We start from the raw sequence: 24115 nt of genomic DNA on the forward strand, positions 1-24115 counted from the left end.
GTCCGGTATGGTCACCAACATTTCTAGTTTGGCTAAGCATAGTGTCTAACATGTTTTGACTCTCTGTGAGTTTTGCGAGTTTTTCATTAAGTCTCACATTTTCATTTTTCAAATTCTCACAAGAATCACAGACAGTTGATTGACATAAATTATCATTAGAGAAATTGCATGCATTACAAGAATAGATCAGATCTAATGTTTCAATTTCTAGTTTTAATTCATCTAATTCTTTTTGTAATGAAACTATTTTTTGTTCATTTAGAAGGATTACTCTTTTTCTATCTGAACTAATCGTAGCTAATTTCTTTAATTCATCATGCAATTTAACATAAGCATTATACAAGTCCTCATAAGGAGGAGAATCATCAGATAAAGTAGATGAGGTGTCAGAATATACCTTGCTATTTACCTCTTTTGAATTTGAGCAACAAGCATCATCTGTTCTGGTCATTAAGCATAGCTTGGATGTCTCCACTTCATCAGAGGTGCTCGATGTCGTGTCCTCCTCTGGTACATCCCATACTATATAGGCTTTCTTTGACTTGAAGTTTCGAGGAGTTCTCTTATCTGAATCTACCTTCTTGAGGTAAGTAGGACATTGAAACCTCGTGTGTCCTGGCTTACCACATTCATGGCAAGTGAAGCGCTATTTATTACCCTTGCCTTTCCTAGTCGAATCACGCGCTTCTTTCTTCTGGAAATGTTTGAAGCCTCCTTTCTTTAGGAATTTCCCGAATTTGCGTACGAGAAGGCTCAAAGTTTCATCATCCATATCTGAATCAGACTCGATTTCTTCTCTCTCTTTTGTGGATTGAGACGTTGTTGCTTTGAGAGATATACTTTTCTTCTTGCGATCTGATTCTTCGTGCATAGTTAGGCGTCCAAGCTCCACCTCGTGCTCTTGAAGCTTTCCGAACAATGTCGCGAAAGGCATGGAGTCAAGATCCTTGGATTCCATGATAGCTGTTACTTTGGGTTGCCATCTCCTGTCAAGACAACGTAAAATTTTGCTAGTAAGTTCTCCTTTGGTAAAATATTTATCTAGAGTAACTAAATGGTTAACTATATGAGGGAATCGTTTTTGCATGTCACTGATAGATTCACTCAGTAACATATGATACAACTCATACTCGTGTGTCAAAGCATTCAACCTGGTATGATTGACTTCGCTAGTGCTTTCGTGAGTCACTTGTAAAGTGTTCCACATTTCTTTGGCATTTTGGCACTGTGAAACCCGGAAGAACTCATCATAGGATAGGGCCAATGTGATGATGTTTTTAGCACGTAGGTTATATTGAACCTTTTTACGTTCATCATCGGTCCATAGACTTTTCGGTTTTTCTTTCGGTTCATCGTCCACTAAATGTTGTGGAACGAAGGGCCCATTGACTACAGGTTCCCAAATATCCGAGTCGATGGCCTCTATAAAGATTTTCATGCAGACTTTCCAGAAAGCATATCCTTTGCTACTAAATACGGGAGGGCGGTTAATGGATGCACCATCACCGCCAAAGGGGTTGGTGGAACCCATTTATTTTCCTTAAAGGATCACGCGTATATGGTTGAGCTAGCACGACGTACTAGTTTTGATACCACTTGTTAGGTATCAGTGGCAGAATACACATAGAAGGGGGTTGAATAGGTATTGCGGTTCCTTAATCGATTAAATCGCACTTAACAGATAGTTGTTGAATGAATCGATTACACAGCCACTCACATATTATACAGAAATGATATAGTAGATATATTTGAACATAAATGATCTTTATATGGCAGAGTTACTATATTCAAATTATCAGCTATAATAGGCAATTAAAAACAACTTAAAACAGTAAAGAGATAAGGGTAAGAAACAACCTGCAACAAGATTTTTATACTGGTTCGTTTTGCATTCCACTGGAAAGCTACATCTAGTCCTCCCCTTCCGATCTTGGGAGATTTTCTTCACTAAAATTGAAGCAAATGTATATTACATAAACACTTTAAATTACAACACCTTGAACGCTACCTTCTTGAATTCTCAGAACACCTACCTTGGTTTGACCTTATCTATCGTCTAGGAAAACCTTTCCTACGATCCAGCCCCAACCAAGAGTATGTTCTAAACTCAAGACCTCCAAGTCTTGGTGAACACTCTCTATATCTCGTTGGTGGTACGAAACCAAGAGACGACTTTCCTTGTTACAAAATTACAACAAAAACAAAGTAATGTGAAGCACAAAATAACTCAAATATTACAATTAAGAACAAGCTATAAACCCTATACAAATCTCACAAATTATTATGAATATGTATAAGATCAGAATCATGAAGAACATGTAATTTCTACCCTAAGAAATCTCCAAAAGAAATGAAAGAATCATGCAAGATAAGATAGAATGATGAACACATTTAATCACATGCAATGGATGAAATTTTAATCCCTAAGCATGATATTATCTCTCACTATTTTCACATGCAAATCTCTCTATCTATATGACATACATTGAGCACAAAAATATGCAACTTAGCAATTCTAAAAATGAATGAATGTATGAAGCATGGTGTAAAAACACATTTTATATAGAAAAGTTATTTTAGGCCCAATTAATCAATTAAGTGCCCTGTTAATCGATTAAAGGGATGTTTAGAATAACTGTCTGTTTTTCAGTTATCTGTTGAAACTGATTAAAATTGTTTTCACGTTAATCTATTAAGTAAGACTTAATCGATTAACTGGCATATTTTCAGTTAAGATATTGAATGGTAAACTACCTATATGTTATGCTTATCAACAATACATGTTTTACCATTATGTTATGTTTAAAAATTAATGCATGAACATATAATAAGCTAGATGGCATGTCTCATGTAAATGTTATGATAGTTTTTAGAACTTGTGAGATTTGCATCTAGGTTTACCTAACCTAGACTTAATAACTAAGACACATATCTAAGATTCTAGTTTAGACATGAAGCTCTTGAATCTTTGACATGTTGATTTGTTGAGTTATCTTTAAGTTTTCACTAATTCCTTTTTCTTCATCAAAACATAGGCAAGCTAAGTGCTATCTTGACACTTTGCACTTTCACTATGTACTCTGCTTCAGTTGTGGATGTAACAACAATAAAGTACATTGATATTATTTTCATAATTACTCTGTCTGCAAGGGTGAAGATAAACTGTGTTGTTGACCTTCTATAATCTAAGTCCCATGCATAATATGAATCTACATAACCAATAACCAAATACTTACTTTGTTGGCTACCAAATATGATAATGAGACATGTAGTCTCCTTCAAATATCTAAAAATATACTTAACTACTTCACAATGTTGCTTCACCTGTTTGGACATGTACCTACACACTTAATAGTATATGTCAAGTTCAATCTAGTGCAAACCGTAATATTCACCAAGTAAGATATTGCACTAGCATATGAAACCTTTGAAATGTGTCTCTTCTCTCCATTCGTCTTTGGACATTGATCTACAGAAAGCTTTACGTGGTTTGACAATGGTGTGCATACTAATTTAACATTGTTCATATTAACTCTCTCTAAGACCTTCTCAATATAGCTTATTAGGGAAAGTCATAGCTTCCTAGCTCTCATGTCCATGTGAATATCCATCGTAAGAAATATCTTAGTATCCCCTAAATCATTCATGTCAAACTTCTTACCTAACATGAGTTTCAGGTAATTGACATTAGTCAAGTGACTGACAACAATGAACATATCATCCACGTAAAGTAGCAAAATAATAAAAGAGCTATCATCAAGATTTTTCATATAAACACAACAATTATACTTACATCGCTTATAACTAAGTTTCATTATATAAGTGTTAAATTGCTTATATCATTGTCTAAGAAGCTACTTCAGCCTGTATAGAGACTTATTTAACTTGCAAACTAAGTGGTCATATCTAACCTTCTTCACATCCAACTACTTTAAGTGGATATATTGGCTAACTACTAAGGCAAGCACAACCCTGCTAGTAGTGTGCCTCACCACAAGAGAGAAAATTTCATTGTAGTTAATTTTAGTGAATCCCCTTCTATGATTGTCACAATGTTAATAAGGTTTGATTGTTGAAAGGTTGATCCCATTCCTTAAATAATTTAATTTTGGTTCATCCATCATCATTTGAGCTCACTCGTGTTAGGAAAATAGTTTGCCTTTGGTGACTTCAAGGTGAAATTATCTTTTGCTTTTGCTTTCAAATTTCCTTTCATTATTGACTTTGCACTATTCTCTCACTATAACTTCTACAATGTGCTACAGTTGGAAATACAGAGCACCTGCCGATGTATACATTTTCTTATCACTCATCTCTTCCCTCTTAAACTCTTATATCGCCTCCTTAAACAACAATTGCCAAGTTTTTATTTTATTCTTTCACTATTTCAAAACAAGAAGAGAGATCTACAATCATTGTTTTTAGATTTATTCATAGTCAAGTGATAAGCAGTTCTCTCTAGTATGGTTAGGCGATACGTTAGCTTATCAAATACCTCTACGTTTGGGTATACTGACTTGATATACTTGGTATGTTCTTTATAACTTAGTTGATATGTAATCATGTTAGTGCATGACCATTTCTAGCGTTACTTCTTGTAACTTTAAATCATTCTTGCTTCACCATAGGAGAAACAATACAAGATAAGATTGTTTCTTGTTTGTTGTAAGTTGTAACTCATTCATATAGGTGAGAGTATATTATGAATTACTCTTTTTTTTTCCGTTACTTAACTTAAATTGTATGTTAAAATCTGGTTCATTACTTATAGGGAACCAATTCGCAAAAGAACCACGAACCAATTCGTGGTTCTCGACTATTGGTTATGTAGCAAACAAAAGTGCAGAGAGGAAATGTGTTATGTAGAAAGCTTGATTTTATTCATCAACAAGACACATAATTTATACAGTATGAGAAAGAAAACTGATGCAGAAAAAATAAATTCCTACATGAATAGCATAATGAGTCACATAAGTGCTCTAACATAGTAGGTGAATATTCCTAACAACCTTATTGACTATTAATTGCCTAATGAATACAAATGTAACAGATTTTGAGTCATATTAATCAACACTCCTCCTTGACTCTGGAGCTGCAAACTCCAAGTTTTTGCCTCAAGAATTCAAATCTTGCTTTAGGAAGTGTCTTTGTTAGGATGTCAGCACTTTGATTTTCTATTTTGCAATAGACTAGTTGCACTTCTCCTTCCTTTTGTATTTCTCGTAGAACATGAAACTTGATCTTCAAGTGTTTTGTTTTGCCATGGAATAGTGGATTGCTAGAAATTGAAATTGCAACTTGGTTGTCCATAAATACATGTGTGTTGTTTGTTCCATATGCAAATCTATCATGAGCTTTCTGATCCAAATAGTTTGGTCCACAACAGCAAAAACAGCTACATATTCTACTTCTGCTGTTGATTGAGGAATGACTTCATGTTTTGTAGAAAACCATGAAAAAATTCCAGGACCAAAGCTAAAAGAATAAGCTCAGGTGCTTTTCATATCATCATCACATACAGCCCAATTACTACCAGAGTAACCATGAAGATTAAAATTCTTTACAGAATTGAACATTTTTCCATAATCTATTGTGCCTTTAATATATTTAAGAATTATGTTTGCTGCTTGGAAATGAATTTCACTAACACAATGCATATACCTTGATAACAAACTTACTGCATGCATGATATCTGGTTTTGTTACAGATAAATATATCAAACAATCGATTAAGCTTCTATACAACCTTTCTTCAACCCTTTTAGCATCATCCTCTTAGCAAAACTTCTCCTTTTGATTCATTTGAGTTGGAGTTGATTTGCATTCTTCGATATTAAACTTTTTGAGAATCTCTCTTTCATATTTTTGTTGGAACACAAATATTTCATTTTGATTTTGTTGCACCTGCATACCAAGAAAGAATGTCATCCTTCCAAGGTCAGTCATTTCAAAAGCATCATTCATTTCTTCTTTGAACTTGTCAATCAACTCCTTATGACTTCCTGTAACAAAAAGGTCATCAATATAAAGAGATACCATAAGTATTTCATCATCAACATTTTTGACATATAAGGTAAATTCACTTAGACTCTTTACAAAGCATGTTTACCAAGTGTGCATCAATTCGATCGTACCAAGACTTTGGTGCTTGTTTTAGACCATATAAGGTATTGTTCAACTTATATACCTTCTCCTCATGTCCTTGTTGAAAAAACCTTCTTGTTGTTCCACAAAAATTTCTTCATTCAGGTATCCATTCAAGAAAGCTCATTTGATATCTATTAGGTTAACGATCCAACCATTTTGTGCAGCAAGTGCCAACAACATCCTTATGGTATCCAACCTAGCAACTGGGGCAAAAGTTTCAAAGAAATCTACCCCAAATTTATGGGCATATCTCTTGACAACAAGCCTTACCTTATACTTGTTCACAGAACCGTCCGAATTGAACTTGGTTATGTAAACCCATTTCACTCCTATAGCCTTCTTGTGTTTGGGTCTGTCCACCAACTCTCATGTCTGACTTTTTTCAATCATCATGAGCTTCTCTTTCATTGCATCTACCCATCTTTGGTTAGTTGCAACTTCTTCATATCCCATCGACTCCATCACAACAACATTACATCTTTGATATATGTCATAAGGTGATCTAGTTCATTTCATAGGCTCATCGTCTATGTTTTCATTCTCCTCCTGAAACTCCAGCTGCTTATATTCCTCCCAGTTCCACCTTTCCAACTCAAAGAATTGGACATCTCTACTCACAATTACTTTGTTGCTTTTTGGTAAATAGATCATGTAGGTCTTTGACATTAAGCTTTAGCCTATAAAAATCTCAGATTCTGCTTTCTTTTCCAACTTGTCTCTCTTAACTTGAGCAATGTAAGATAAACACAAGCAACCAAATGTTTTCAAATTAATCAACTTCGGTCTGTAGCCATACCATGCTTCAAGTGGTGTGTTTTTTGATAAAGCTTTTGATGGCAATCAGTTTAGGATAAAATCTGATGTATTTACTGCCTCTGCCCAGAACTTCTCCGGGAGCCCTTTATAATGAAGTAAGAACCTAGCCATCTCCATAATTGTTCTATTTTTTCTCACAACAACACCATTTTGTTGAGGAGTATAAGGTGCTATCAATTGGTATTCAATGCCTGCATCTATGCAAAATTTGTTACATTTTTTAGAGGTATATTTAGTTCAATTATCAGACCCGATCACCTGCATCTTGCACCAACTTTGAGTTTCAACCCAAGCTTTGAATTTCACAAACATGTTAGCAACCTCGGATTTAAATTTCATAAAATAAATCCAACATATTCTTGTGTGATAATCAATAAAAGCAATATAATATTTACTACCATTCAGTGATGGTGAACTCATAGGTCCTCCAACATCTGTGTGTATGAGTTACAACTTTTGTGTAGCCTTCCAAACCCTATTTTATGGAAAAGGAAGTCTTGTTTGTTTCCCATATTGGAAGGCAATGCATGTAGGGGACTTTTTTTCTAAGTCAGGCAAACCGTTAATAAGATTGTACTTCTTCATGAAGATTAGAGCATCATGGTGAAAGTGGCATAATCTTATGTGCCAAAGCATTATACTTGTGTCTTCTTTGTGTATTACAGCTTGCTCCTCTTTCATAAAATCCAAGGCAAAAATTTTGCCTTTCATTTGAACTTTGAACACATCTCTCTGCCTTCTGAATCTTTAATCATGCAATGTTTGTCTTCAAACAAAACCTTATAGACTTTCTCCAACAACTGAGGAACACTTAACAGGTTTTGATTAATTTCAAGAACATATAAGATACAATGAATTAATTTTGAACCTGTGTATCTTTCATTGCCACTATTCCTTTGCCTTTTGCTGCAATGTATGTCCCATTTCCAATTCTGACTTTAGAAACAACAGTTTTGTCAAGCTCTCTGAAAAGCTCTCGATCATAAGTCATGTGGTTTGTAAAACCACTACCAATGAGCCAACATTTTGTGGAACAATTGGTGGCAAAACATGATACTGCAAACAATTGCTCTTCTTGTGGTTAATCCTTAGCAGCCTTAGCTTCTCCTTGTTGTTTTGAGACTTGCAATTTTTTCCCATGTGCCCTAACAGGCCACACTCATAACATCTTACATCTAGCCTCCACCAACATCTTTTTTGCAGATGATTAGATTTTTTGCAGTAAGAGTGGGATGGAAAGACTTCATTATTGCTACTTTGGTTATTGTACTTGTTGTTTGCAGAACTTGCATGTTTGTGGTTATTACCTTGTCTCTTTTTCTTGTCTTTCCAACCAATGTTATTTTTTAGTTTGGTTTGGAAAGAACCATTGTTATTTTGTAGTTTGGTTTGGAAAGCACTCTCCATAGGTCCTTCTTGCCTCCTAAGCCTCCTTTGTTTTTGTGCTTGTAATGCATTCAACACTTCTGCCAAGGTGATGCTTGACATATCCTTAGACATTTCTAGAAATAAAATTGCAGCTTCATATTTTTTAGGAAGTGTAACTAAAATCTTTTGAATTATTCTAGAATTAGAAAATTCAGTACCAAGAAGTATTACATTGTTGGCAATGGCTAGAAGTTTATCAGAGTACTCCTTGATTGTTTCTGAAACTCTCATCCTTTGCATTTCAAATTCTCAGATCAAATTCATCACTTGCATCCCTTTGAACCTTTCATCTCCATCATATTCTTACATGAATAGCATAATGAGTCACATAAATGCTCTAACATAGTATGTGAAATATTTCTAACAACCATATTGAATCTTTATTGCCTAATAAATACAAATGTAACAGATTCTGAGTCATATTAATCAAGAGAGAATTGTGTTTCAAAAGATTTATTTATTTTAAATAGTTAAATTTCGCAACCATATATTCATTTGCAGGTTATAGAAGTATGTACAACTGTTGCTCATGATTGTGGGCTAGGTCTCTACTGTGGCAAGTGCCCCGCTTTGGGTAGGAACCAACCCCTCTATATTAGAGGCCAACCGACCCTTCCTACTTTCATAGTAACCTCCCTTCCTTCTTTTCATTAATCATTATGTTCAATTAAGCAATGTGTGTCATGGTATTAATAGATGGGCTTGAATTCTTTTAAGTGTGGTAATAGGTTCGATATTTTGGTTCATGTGCATATAGAATAACATTGTCAACAAGTTGTTAGATATTTTCTGATGATTGGTGAAATACCAATCCTAGTATCTTGAATCTCATGATTCTCACACATAATATAAAACAAGGATACAAAGTCATACCTGAATCAATGTTCTCTGATCTACTCATTTAATATACCTATTGAGAGAGTTTTGGTATTATGACCTTTCTCAACCAAATCCTTAATTCCTTTTGGGACCTTCATTTTCTCTTTTACGGGGAGATGTGAAAATTATTTGTGATTTGGTGTCTTGGGAACCATAACCATTCTCATGTGTTAACTTATACGTTACCCATATCCCCAATATGCCAAACTTTTTGGTATCCACTCATTAAGCACATATCCATCAGTTTTAAAATCTTATAGGTTGTCAGTAATTAGATCACTTATTTTGTAACCCCCATAATAAATAGCTAATATAATTGTATTAAATATATGATGTCCACCTTAATTAGAAATTATGAATTTCTAACAATCTCCCACTTGGGCTTCATATTTTTCCTGATCAATCATATCACATATTCTTTAGGCACGCATCTGTATGATATTTATATTTAGACTTCTCTTAAATGAAATTTGGTCCATCTCATATATCAATTATGGAACCACCATGACCTTCATCACGTTCAAACGTGACTCGACCACGATGATCATCATATTAATATACTTAATGACATAGATCAAATATGAATTAGTGACATGGAAATTTCATACAATGTGATCTCAAACATGTCTATTTCCAACTGGTCTTTCTTTATTCTTTAGTGAGATCAATCCAAAGTCTTTAATTGCAACACAATAGTTACAATACACACGTTCAAAATAGGACAATAAACCATCAACTTTATTATGCATAAAATTATATATGACGTCCAAAGTAAGTCATAAAACATATAGACACCCACTGAACTAAGGTATCCTAAGGATAAATACTCATATGAGTAATATGTTGATGAAAGACTTTAGGTACCAAACCCTTAGTCAGTGGATCAGCTAGCATAAAATTTGTCCTTAAACATTTTATGGAAATTTATTTAACAACCAGAAACTTGATGTCAATAAAATTTGACTTTCTAGAACTCCTATTATTGTTGGAGTTAAGAACCATAGACTTAGTGTCACAATAAATTCTCAGTGGTCTTTTAATACCATCGACCACACGTAAGCCAGTGGCAAAATTTCCGCAACCATATGTCATGGTTTGATGTTTCAAAACAAACCATGAACTCCGCAACCATGATTGAAGGAGCTATGAGCGTTTGTTTAACAGACTTCTAAGAGATAGCACCTTCGGCCAAGATAATCATATATCCAAAAGTGGAGTGTTTGTTGTCTAGACACCAAAAAAATGAAGTTAGAGTACCCAATGATCTCTAAATTCTCACACCTCCGATAAGTGAGCATGTACTCCTTTGTTCTCTTTAAGTAAAGCATAACACATTTGACTGCCTTATAGTAATGCATTATAGGATTGCTCAAATATCTTTTCAAAACTCCCACGACAAATGTTATGTCGTGATGTGTACAAACTTGAGCATACATTAGACTTCCTACTACATATGAATAAGGAATCTTTTGCATCTCGTATTTTTCAATGTCATTTTTGGGGCACTGTTCGAGACTAAACTTGTCTCCCTTAGCTATAGGGGTATCCTTGGTTTACTCCCTTTCATGCCAAATCTATCTAGGACTTTATCTATATAGCTTTCTTAAGACAACCTTAGGATACCTTGAGAGCGATCTCTTAGTATCTAAATACCTAATATAAAAGAAGCTTCACTAAGATCTTTCATTCCGAAATTCTTCGTTAGAAATCTATTGGCCTCATGCAATAGTCTCATATCACTACTCACAAGCAGTATGACATATGATACCAGGAATGTAAATTTTACTCCCACTAAATCTGTGGTACACACAATAATTAACTTTATTTGCCTCAAAACTATACGAGGTAATAACTTGATGAAACTTGTGATTTCATTGAAGAGAAGCTTGTTTAAGGCCATAGATGGATTTCCTTAATTTGTATACCACTGACTTTGAGACAATTGACACAAAGTTTTCTAGTTGCACCATATAGATCGTTTCTTTGATGTCACCATTTAGAAACAAAGTCCTAGCATCCATCTGATGTAACTCTAAATCAAAATGAGCTATTAGTGCCAATATTATTCTAAAGGAATCCTTCAAAGATACTAGAGAGAATTTTTCTTTATAATCAATGCACTCTTTCTGAATGAAGCCTTTATCTACTAGACGAGCTTTATATTTGTCAATATTACCCTTCGAATCCTTTTGGTTTTAAATATCCATTTACAACCAATAGGTTTTGCACCTTCATGTAATTCGACAAGATCCCAAACGTCATTATCATGCATAGACTTCATCTCATCCTTCATGACATCGGTCCACGTTTGAGAGTTAGCACTTTTCATGGCTTGACAGAAGTTCAATGGATCATCTTCTGTTAACCCGATGACATCCTCATGTTCTTGAAGAAATACAATATAATCATTAGGAATTGCATTTCTCCTCCCTCTAGTGGATCTCCTTAATGGCACTTCTAATTTTTGAGGTTGTTGAATTTGTTGAATAGGTACTTGAGGGAGAACCTCATTGTTATCTTGTTCTAGAATATTGTCAGGAACATTATTCTGAACACTATCTCCTATTACCGAAGTTATTCCTTGAATGGTAATAGGCACAAGAACTTGTTCACTATTAGTGATAATTTTTTCCTCAAAGACAACATTCATTATGTTCTCTTCCTTCCCAAAATCAACTTCCTCAAGAAATCTTACATTTCCGTCTCAAAAAGTCTTGAAGTGGGATCATAAAATTTATAGCTCCGAGAGCGTTCAACATAGCTAACAAAATAGCAGTTAACTGTTCTTGACTCCACTTTTCTTTCATGTGGCCTATAAGGCCGTGCCTCAACTAGACAACCTGATTCGTGCCAAAAATACGTAATTTTAATATACATTTTATGGCACTTATCCTATGCAAAAATGTGAAACCCAACTTAATTCAACACTTTTTAGATAAATTTTGCATTATTGGACAATATAATTTTTTATCACCTCTTGTCCAAGTTTCCCTTGAATTTTGTATGAAATTGATTATATTAGAAGAAAGCCAAGAATGCATGCCAAATCAAAAGCCAAAAGTCCAAAGGAAAAAGCTCAAAACAAACAAGCTAAGTACGGCATGTTGTATGCTTAAGCTTGTCACCAAAAAGATGACTAAGGTTTGAAGAAATCATGCCCAAAAGTGCCAAGTAACCAACTAAAATCAACTCAAAAATCATGAAACAAAGGTTGATTCGGCATGAAGAAAGGTTGGTTTCTTCACCATGAAGAAACCAATTAGCCAAGCGTGGATCTACATAAGCTAAGCGGCCAAGACTAAACTCATCCATGAAGAAAGGTTGGTTCCTTCACCATGAAGGAACCAAGCAGCTGGGTATGGGTCAAGCTCAAGCTGGGCGGACAGACAAGTCAGAAACCTTGCCAAGAAGAAAGCTTGGCCAACTCATCAAGCAACTTGCCTATTCTTTACTTGAAGACCAAGAACATGACCTCATGCATGACATATGTTCTGAACAAGCAAGTATGAGGTGTCACCATGCATGTAACCTAGCCCACAAAAGTTTGTCCAAGCTAGCTACCCAAGATGGGACAAGCTGCTGACCCACCAGCTTGGACCAGTGAGCCAGGCGGCCATGAAGTGAAGCTTGGCAGTCCAGAATGCCTATAAAAGGCACCTTCATTTCTTCACTTAAAACACATTGCACATAGTTGTATATTCTTTGTAATCTCTTCTCCTTTATTTTATTTTCGGTTCTCTCTCATTTGATTTTCTACTCCAAAGTAGTTTAGGTAAAGTTTATTTTTTAGTTTTTTTCTTAATTCAAGAGGAGAAAGGAGATGGAAAATGAAATACAAAAACATAATTTTGTAATCTCATTTCGGTTCCAAAAGCATCTCATCCTTGGATAGATGGCTCATGCTCCTACATATTGACTTGGATTATGGTGTAAGATTATTTCTTTTCTTCATCTGTATCTTGTTTTGATTTCAATACATTCAAGTTATTACTTTTGGTTTTAGCTTGATCACCTAAAACTTCATTTAAAGATCCAAAATGTTTATTTTTAAAGTGTTACAAGTGAACTAAAAAGTATAACCTACATTAGTTCACTTGCCACATCAAGCATCTATTTTAAGCAACTTATGTTCAATGCTAAATGATGTTAATGGATCCTGAAGTAGGGTGTGACAATCTACTCTGAGGAGAGGCACTTAACTATTATTTAGTGTATTACATAAGGTTTTAAAATCATATTATCATTCTACGACACTAGATGAAGGATTTAGAAATGGTGTGTGGAATTAACCGAAAGTATAACACATAATTTATAATTTTTTCAAAATCATTTGAGTCGAGAAATAATTCCATCTTTCAAATCAATTTTCCCATCTTTAATATGTAAAGTTAGTTCTTTACTTTTTCATGTTTCTTAGTCCATAAAATCACAAAAACAACTTTATGTGTTACTTTATTACTTTTGATAAAATATGCAAAGTATGAGTACATTTCTATTAGGCAATTTCCTATGGTTCGATATAACCCTACACTATACTACAATTGAATCTTGAAAGATATGCAAATGTAAAATAGTAAAGTGTTAACTTATAAATTTTATTTGTTGACAAAGAAAGAAACCTTGAATCAAAATGCAATTTAATTCATAAGTTGTATCTTTGTGAAAAGGTAAAAAAAGCACAGTTATAATGAGTGATTTAACTACTAACTTTTACTTTATGTCATTTATTTTTCGCATCTAAAATTTATTTTCTTTCCTTTACATTTTCACAACTAACATTTATTTATAATTTTATTATTTATTCTTTATACCAACTCTTCGAAAGGAGTGGTACGGTTAAATTATAATTTTATTGCTTTATTTATTTTTTCTTTACCAATCTTCCATAAGGAAGTAGTTTGGTTAATAAAGAAAAACAAAAATAAATATCACTCATTATCACTTGTATTAATTTGCTAAATTCATATCATTAAATCGGCGTGGGAATTTATTCTAACAAAGCCAAGTTGGTATGAAATTGTTAATAATTCAATAAAGCTAAGTTTTTTATTAAATGAACATTCTTGAAACCATTATACCGGTGTTGGAATTTATTCGAACAAAGCCGAGATGGCGGGTAAAGAATCGACCTGTCATTAAATAAAATAATCAGAAACTTGATGCCTAAAAATAAAGCAAGCATCTAAAACACAATTTTTCAACACAAACCCAAATTTGCAAGTGTTTTAAGCTTGGTCTTTTATTAGTCCAATGCTCATATGGGGTTTTGTTAATTGCTTTATATGACACCCTATTAAGGATGTAAATTACGGTCTTTAAAGCTTCACCCCAAAGAGACTCTGGTAATGAAGAATGACTAATCATATTTCTCACCATATCTTTAAGAGTTTAATTTCATCGCTCAACAACACCCTTCATGTTAGGTTTACCTTACATAGTGTATTATAGAACAATTCCACATTCTCAGAGGAAAAACACAAATAACCCTTTCGCAACATCCTTATTGTTCTTTTTATTCTTATTCTGAGAGGTCATAGTCAAATGAAAACTTTCAATTTTATCTCTCTACAGTCTCTCTTTCTCTTACACACACTAAGATATAAACTCATTATGAGACCATTTGTCCTTCTGAGTATTATAGCTCACTTTGAATGGTACGAAGTATACATGAAGCGAGATCAAAACCAAGTGCACGAGCAAGTCATCACCAAGCTCTAACTTAAGTGACTTGAGTTTTGATGCGAGATTAGACATCTCCATAATGTACACCCTTATAAACCCTTTGCCTTTATAGTTCGTGGAGATGAGTTTAGCCAAAAAGCTACTCGTCTCCGCCTTTTCATTTTGGGAAAAATATGGTTCTATTTCTTCAAGAAACTTCCTTGCACTCTGATACTCAGAAATAGAGCACTGAAACGCTTCTGGAATAGAGTGTTTTATGATCATTAGGCACATTCGGTTATAGTGTTCCAATTTCTCATTTTTAACCTCTTCGAGGATTTCCGGAGTAGAAATGGATTTCTCCACCTGAAGTGTCAGATCTAAATTGATACATCCGAGAATAATTTATACGACTTCCTTATAGACCTTAAAGTTTGTCACATTCAGTAATAAAATATTCTTAATTTGAGCATAAATATTTGCAACACTAGTAAAAGAACAAAACAAATTGCAATCGTTCTTGCAATTAAACTCACATTCTACTTTAATACTTAAATTACAATAATGATGGGGCACATCACGAGTTACCTAGCACAACATTAATATTTAGTCTTTGGAAAAAATATTAACTTGAAAGTGGTACACTCAATATAGTAATCAAACATTGATAATCAGTTTTGTCAAACAATAAACATTTCTTTGGACTGACTTACTATTCACATGGAAAGTCATATAATTATCACATATTTATTGCTACAAGTATGTTTGTAATTTGGTCCAAATAACAATCTTTCTTTGGGTCAATCACTATTCGCATAAAATATAAACATATAATTGGCTTGATATTTCATATCAATCACTAATGATAGTCTTATTTATAATGGTCAAACATTGATCATATTGCATCTCAAATAATAAACCTTTCTTTGGACTGATTTATCATTCACATATGCAACTTTATAATAATCACATGTTTACTATCACATATGTGTATATAATTCGGCCAAATAATAATCTTCCTTTGGGCCGATTAATACTGGCATAGATATATATACGCACTAGCAATTGATATTTATTATGAACAATTCACAATAAAATGTCACTTTTGGCGACTTCATCATATGCTCACTTAAAATGTCAAATTATTTTATTTTCTAAAAGAAAAACCATTTAGTTGAGTTTGATTCAACATAACCTTAATCCAAAACTTATATTACTTACATCCACATATAAATACATATATTCATTATAGCCTATTGGTAGCATTCCATCATTTCCATCACAAGGATCTGCGTTTCGAATTCTAGTGATGATTCTTTTGAATTTTCCATTAAAAATATATTATCATTTTATACATGACTAAATATGATAGGGCACACTATCCAAACGGAAACAGTGTTTCAACAATAGCAACCCCTTAATAATACAATCAACCACTAACCAATGCAACAAACCATAAGTGTTGCAACCATTTAAACAAACAAGTCAGATAATATATATAAAACAATACATGACATAATAGACTCATCACAAGATACCCAACACAATATCAATTTCTAGTGTTTGGACATATAAATTAATGTGTGAGTGGTACTCTCAATGTAATGATCAAATATTAATAATTAGTTTTGTCAAACAATAGGCTTTCTTTGGACTGACTATTATTCACATGGAAAACAACTTTATAATTGTTACATATTTATCATCAAATGTATGTTATTATTTGGGAAAATTGTGTCTTCCTTTGGGCTGAACACAATTCTCATAAATAATTTCATACCTATCTGCGTATTTCAATTAATTTCCACAATAGAGGTTATTTTGGCAACATATTGCATCAATTAATTCAAAATAATTACCAGACAAAAGGTAAACAATATGAGTCCATTATAAAAAAATTATGATCTTAGAATTAAAACCTTCAAATTTGATATCTTTTATGATTAACAAATCTAATCGAATAATATAATTCCAAATAAAAAAAGACATATTACATATATATCAGCACATAAAAATGGATGTAATCTTAATCAAATATAAAGTAGATCCAAAGTGAAAAACATAAAAAGATATATTTCCTTCATTATCAAAAATTTCAAATCGAATATGATCATGCATATCTTAAAACATATATGTAACACTATATATATACATTTTCACAAACTAACATAGTAAAGTGTATATAATTTTAAAGCATTAATAGTAACCATTATATATATATATTTATATTAACTTTAATTAGTAATTCCAGACATCACAACAACTTCAAGCTGGAAACAATTATATATGTATATATGTATATTTTAATTCGGAATATATATACAATTTAAAAAACATGACTTAACACATATATACCTTATATATTTACTTTAGCAAATTGCAAAATAGTAAAGTGATCCAATAATATAATTCCAAATAAAAAAAAAGACATATTACATATATATCAACACATAAAAATGGATGTAATCTTAATGAAATATAAAGTAGATCCAGAGTGAAAAGCATAAAAAAAATATTTCCTTCATTATCAAAAATTTCAAATCGAATATGGTTATGCATAACTTAAAACATATATGTAACACTATATATATATATATATATACATTTTCACACACTAACATAGTAAATATATATAATTTTTAAGTATTAATAGTAACCATTATATATATATATTTATATTAACTTTAATAAGTAATTTCAGACATCACAACAACTTCAAGCTGGAAACAATTACATATGTATATATGTATATATGTATATTTTAATTTGTAATATATATACAATTTAGAAAAACATGACTTAACACATATATACCTTATACATTTACTTTAGCAAATTGCAAAATAGTAAAGTGTCAAAAGTCAATGTCCAACACTAAGGCATTAGTGCACATATAATATATATATATATTGCATAATAGAGTCATCAAAGTTAATGCAATGTCCATGCATAGATCTGAGTATATACTTCAACATATATTGCAATGACTCATAATGCAAATTACTCATATTCAAATAAGCGGAAACACATGAAATTTATCCTCATTATTCATAAATAAACAATTTTAATAACCAATAGTGGAAGCATAAAAATCCCCAAATTTAAAAAATTAGAGTTCATAAAAAATTGGGGAAAACATTTTTTAATGGAGAACCATAAAAATCAGAACCGAAAGCTCTGATATCACTTGTTAGATATTTTCTGATGATTGGTGAAATACCAATCATAGGATCTTCAATCTCATGATTCTCACACATAATATAAAACAAGGATATAAAGTCACACATGAATCTGTGTTCTCTGATCTAGTCATTTGATATATCTTTTAAGAGAGTTTTGGTATGATGATCTTCCTCAACCAAATCCTTAATTCTTTTTTGGACCTTTGTTTTCTCTTGATGGAGAGATGTGAAAGCTATTTGTGATTTGATGTCTCGGGGACCATAATCGTTCATGATGTGTTAACTTATATGATTTTCATTATCCCCTATAGGCCAAATGTTTGGGTATCTACTCATTAAGCTCATATCCATTAGTTTTAGAAGTCTTATAGATTGTCAATAATTAGATCACTTATTTTGTAACCCCAAAATAAATAGTTAATATAATTGTATTAAATATATGATGTTAATTAGAAATTATGAATTTCTAACACAAACATCATCAGTGCACGAGGCTTACATCTAGTACAAGCAAAGATAGTTTTTCGAGGATGATTTGAATCATGACCTCTAGGTCATAAGGCAAGAAACCTTATAGTTGCACGAAGGCTTAGTTCCTATAGGGAAAAAGTGTAAAAACAAGAAAAACAATATAAGTCATTTCAGTCCTATTTATGATGAGATGCCCTTTACATTCATCCCAAACAGAATAAAACCTCATTTTAGTCCACAGAATATAGAAAAGTAGTTCAATTTGACTGATCAAATGGGTTGATTTAATTGAGCTTTTTAACACACTGCTAAGAATTAAAATGTGATTTTAGTCTTTCATAGATAGGATTAATATAAAGGACATTTCATGTTCTAGGAATCAATATGGGGATTAAGTGCTATACTGCTATTTTAGGTTTTTTTTTCGTTTCCTAATCTTTTTGAAACTTTCCCTTTTTGAATATGCAAGTGTGAATGAGTTGCCATTGAACAAGTACTCAGGAATAGTGACCCGCAATTTCCTTCTGTATCGTTGATGCACCACCTTTGTCAGGCGTTTGAAGACTCACATTTTACAATCGAGACGATACTATCACTAATTAGTTGAGAGTACGTATTTGTAATTGCTTGCTTTTCTTCTTGATTTTAGTTTTTATTCTATTTCCACTTCCTTTCTCATATGGTGGTAGTTTGATCATAATTGCCCATCAGAATTATGGTTTGTTTTATATTTAATTACCATTTTTACTATTTTGTATACATTAGTTTTCCTTTTTATGAGTGTTGTTTAGAATGGAGTGAGGGGCTGATGTTGGATACATACGACTACCAGAATGATATATGGCACTATCATTCATTTCGAGGGCAATGCTTAGAACCCAGATCACATGTTCCAAAAATCCTATTCTTCTATGTCTCAATCCAATCAAATTACACAAGTAATATATTTTTCATTTATGATTTTTCTATTTAATTAAATGATGCATTTTAATTGGTTTAGTACACCAATTGGGACACAAATTCCACAGAGGATCTTCATACCAATGCTTCAACTTCACTGCTTTTGTAATCATTCCCTCTGTTGTTCATTGTCCAAAGTGTGATTTTATGGCTATATTATTTTACGCCCCAATGGTTTATATGTTCATTGAAATGTTCTAAGCAACCAACCGTAAATACTTTGAAAGAAGTGGAAGCATTCTTGGCTGAAAATCCAACTGAGACCATCATCAATATTATTAATATTCTACTGGTTAGGGTACTGATATAATAGTATAGCGGTTCAACTGACGATTTACTAATTAAACCGCCTACCAGTAAAGTTAGATATACATATATAATATATTAACATTAATGAAAAATCAATAAAAAACCAATAAAAAATTCATTAAAAAATTAATTTTAAATAAAATCGGTCCGTATGACTGGTACAGTTCAATTGAAAACCGACTGACATAACCGTTTTTGACCGATATGATCGCGTGATCAATATGATTGTTGTCATATTCGTATTGGGACCAATTTATCAATTGAACGGACCAACACCAATCGGTTATTACAACACTAACCATGATAATTGAAGACTATGTGCATACTCCAAAAGGTTGACTAATTTGTTTCCACGTGCTGGACTGGATAAATACTAGTTTCCTTTGTCGAATAATTTGTTTATGATTTGAGTATAGGAAGAAAAGTGTAAGACTGAGATTGCAACTAAAAGGGGGTGAATTAGTTAACTTAAAATAATGACCATTTTTTCTGCAAATTCAAAAGTTAAAGTGCAGCGGAATATATATGCATAAAATTATTAAGTAAAATCAAAGAGATAAGGGGAAGCGAGTACACAAGGATTTTATACTGGTTCACCATCTTCTCCACTGAAGGCTACGTCCAGTACTCTTGCAGCACAAGATATTTTTCCACTAAAGATTATGAGTTGCAATTACAACGTCTCACCCCGAGATTTCTATGTACCTTACACACTCCTTAATCCTTATTCCTTTTGGAAAACACCTTTCCAAGTGATTCTGCAATAATAATGAAGAATGTTTAACAATGATGGAATTGCCTTCACAAGTATGAAAGTAATGTAACTTGCAATCCAAACAACTCTTTAGTATACTTAGTAATAAGGCTTTTTATAAGTTTGTAAACTTTGAAACACTTTCACTTTAAGCAACTTCAGAAAAATCAACTTTGAAAGTTTAAGAACTTGTTGCAAAAAGTGCAGAAAATAATTTCAGAATATGTGTAAGAGCTTTTGAAATTTGTATAAGAGTTGTATATATGTTGTGTGTTGTGATTGTGAGTTTCACTGCCTTTATATAGGCTTTCCAATCAACCAAAATGTCTCTTTGAAAGGGTAGGAATTGATTGGAATGAAAACATGTCTTTTGGATTGAAACTCATTCACTTTGAATTTGAAAATTTGATGCAATAGCTCTCAGTAATCGATTACAGCATTCAGTAATCGATTACTCAAGTGTTCTGTCCACTGATCATTTATTTTCGAATTAGAATAATCGATTACAGCAAGTTGAGTAATCGGGTACTCAACTTTAATAACACTAGTAATCTGTTACTCAAAGACAGTAATGGATTACTCTGATCAGTTTTAAGTTGGATAACTCTTTTCTTACACTTGTAACATGTTACTTAGATGAAGTAACCCGTTACACAATATTTTTGAAAATTGTTTTAAGTATTTTAAAGTGTTTCAATTTTCTTAAAAAATATTTTGAGCATTACTACTATTGTATAATTAAGAGTATAAGATAGAAGTATCTATTTAGACTTAGACTAAAAGTCTTGAATATCTTGAATCTTGAATCTTCATTGTCTTTATAAGTATTCTTCATTTTCTTCATTTTGGTGATGTTGGTGTCTGCATCAAAACCGTGCCAAAGTCAGGAGCAAGATCTTCTTCACAATCTCCCCCTTTTTGATGATGACAAACCAATATATTCTTAACATTGTAATTTTTTGAGAGCAACATAATTTGTGATATTCTTGACTTGTCTTGAGTATGTTCCCCCTATCTTGTATGTTCCCCCTTTCATTTGGAGTTATGTGCCTGAAATATGTTAAACAGAAAATACACTCTCTCAACTTTTATCCCCCTTTTGACTTCATCAAAAACTATAAAAGCCAAGATTTTTCTAGTACAATATATATATATATATATATATATATATATATATATATATATATATATATATATATATATATATATATATATATATATATATATATATATATATATATATATATATCATACAATATGTATATGACAAACATAAAGGTAATCAGAAGATATAACATAAACATCGCATTGCATATCATAAAGGTAAAAAGATGTTCAAGCATTAACAATGCAAACAGCAATACAGACAACATAATAGAAATTTGTCCAAAACTAGGAGAAACTACAATAAAAAAATCCTAACAACAGATAAAGTCTAAGATTCAGGCTCAGAACGGTCTTCATCAATGTCCATGCTACTCAGCTTAGAAGAGAGACGATGAAGTTCAAAAATGGATTTGATGATTCTGAGTATCAAAGGCATCCATCCGGTTAGTGATGTAGCCTCGAAGATAAATCAATTCATTCATAATCATCTGGTTTGAAGGCATGACAGCAGATGAGGAAGATTGAGCATAAAACTCAGAAGGTTGAGGTTCATAAGGATTAGCAGGGGTAGGTTCTGGTTTAGGAGCAGAAGGTTTATCTTTCTTATGCTTGTAGGTCCGGTCACGAAGATCAAATGTGAAGCCCATTTTGTGGATTACATCCACATCAATATGGCTTTCACGAGGGTTAAGCGAGACCTTAGTTTCTCTAGCAGTTGAAACACCGAAATTTTGAAGGATTTTTGTTATTAAGATTGCATATGGCAAAGGGCTTTGGGTTCCTCGTACATACCATATTTGTCTCATTATCATCATAGTCCAATTGATTTTAAAATTAAATTTCATTGCATACATCAATTGGAGTCTATGTCACTTATTTGAGAGTGATTTGAAAATTTTGGTAAGATGACATAGCTCAGAAAATAGTGAAGCAAACAGTCTTCTAGTTTGAGATGTCCAATAGAAAGGATATCTCTATTTTTTACAGTTTCACCATAACCTTGTTTCTTAAGCATTTCTATTTCCTCTTTGGTTATTCTACATAGAGAATAATAAAAATCTTTTTGATCATAATTTTCTCATTCACATACAAGGCCGAAGCCTGCAATGCTTCCCTGATAGGGTATGTTATAGCACAATGAACTCATGGTTTACAAATCCAAAGTAATGTCTTTTCCTTTTACATAGGAAGTAAGATGGGTTTTCCTAAAGTTCATGTTACAGTAAAATACTCTAATCAATTCAGGATAAATTTCATTTGATTCACAATAGAAATCGAATTTATTTTGTTGTCTCAAGAGATAAGGAAATAGAAAATCTTTAAACTCAAAGTTCCTAAGATTTCCGTATTTAGGAGTGAAGATGATGCGACCATGAAAGTACTCCTCAAAGATTTTACATTGCTCATCATTTGCTAGAAGTCGCGTTAAGTTAAGAGGGTTGGACTCCAAAGATGAAGTTCCTTGGTTCCTTTGAGTAAAATTGATGCGTTGTTTCTTGGTTCTAGATGAGAAAGCCATTGAAATGAGAGTTTGAAAAGTTAGGTTTTTGGGTTTTGGAGATTTGGGGGTTTTTGATTTAGGTCACTAAACACAAAAATGATGATTTAGAAGTGAAAATGTGATATTAAAGCACACAAAAATCACTCAAAACGGATCAAAAACGAAGATTTTAGAGAGAGATAGAGGTGGCCACGAAGAGGGTTTGAAATGAGGAAGAAGAAGAGTTTCAAGAAGTTTAAAAATGCAGAAAAAATACATATATAACAACACAGAGTAATCGGTTACTCACTTTGAGTAATCGGTTACTCAAATTAAAAAATTTAAAATTTTCAAACAACAACATAAAGTAATCGGTTACTCAATTTGAGGAATCGGTTACTGAAACACACTATTCAATCCTGTAATCTGTTACTCTCTAGTGTAATCGGTTACTGACACGAGAAAAACTTATTTTTAGGCAAAATTAAGCTATGAAAATGATCTTTAACCCAAACATTGAAATTTTTAAACATAAATAAACACATTTAAGTTCAAGTAGGCATGAAATATATATAATGAAGCACACATATAATCATATATAAGCATTTCAGATAAGTATGCTTCATGAAGAATGCGTAATTCTCGTCTAATTTTATAAAAAGGTTCTTTTGCCAATGGTTTAGTGAATATATCTGCAAGTTGGTTGTTAGTATCAACAAATTCTACAGACACATCCTTCTTTTGGACATGGTCCCTAAGGAAGTGATGCATTATATCAATGTGTTTGGTTCTAGAATGCAAAACAAGATTCTTTGTGAGGTTTATAGCACTTGTATTGTCACATTTTAAAGGAATTCACTCTAAGTCTAAGCCATAATCTCGTAATTGTTGTTTGAGCCACAACACTTGGGCACAACAACTA

General features: G+C 32.5%; 1 pseudogene; it reads left to right on the top strand.

The window, feature by feature from the left end:
- The window catches only part of LOC109330923, a 39691-nt pseudogene that overhangs the window by 6465 nt on the left and 9111 nt on the right, over nucleotides 1–24115 (top strand).

This window comes from Lupinus angustifolius, chromosome LG17, assembly GCF_001865875.1.
Source record: "Lupinus angustifolius cultivar Tanjil chromosome LG17, LupAngTanjil_v1.0, whole genome shotgun sequence".
Taxonomy (NCBI): Eukaryota; Viridiplantae; Streptophyta; class Magnoliopsida; order Fabales; family Fabaceae; genus Lupinus; species Lupinus angustifolius.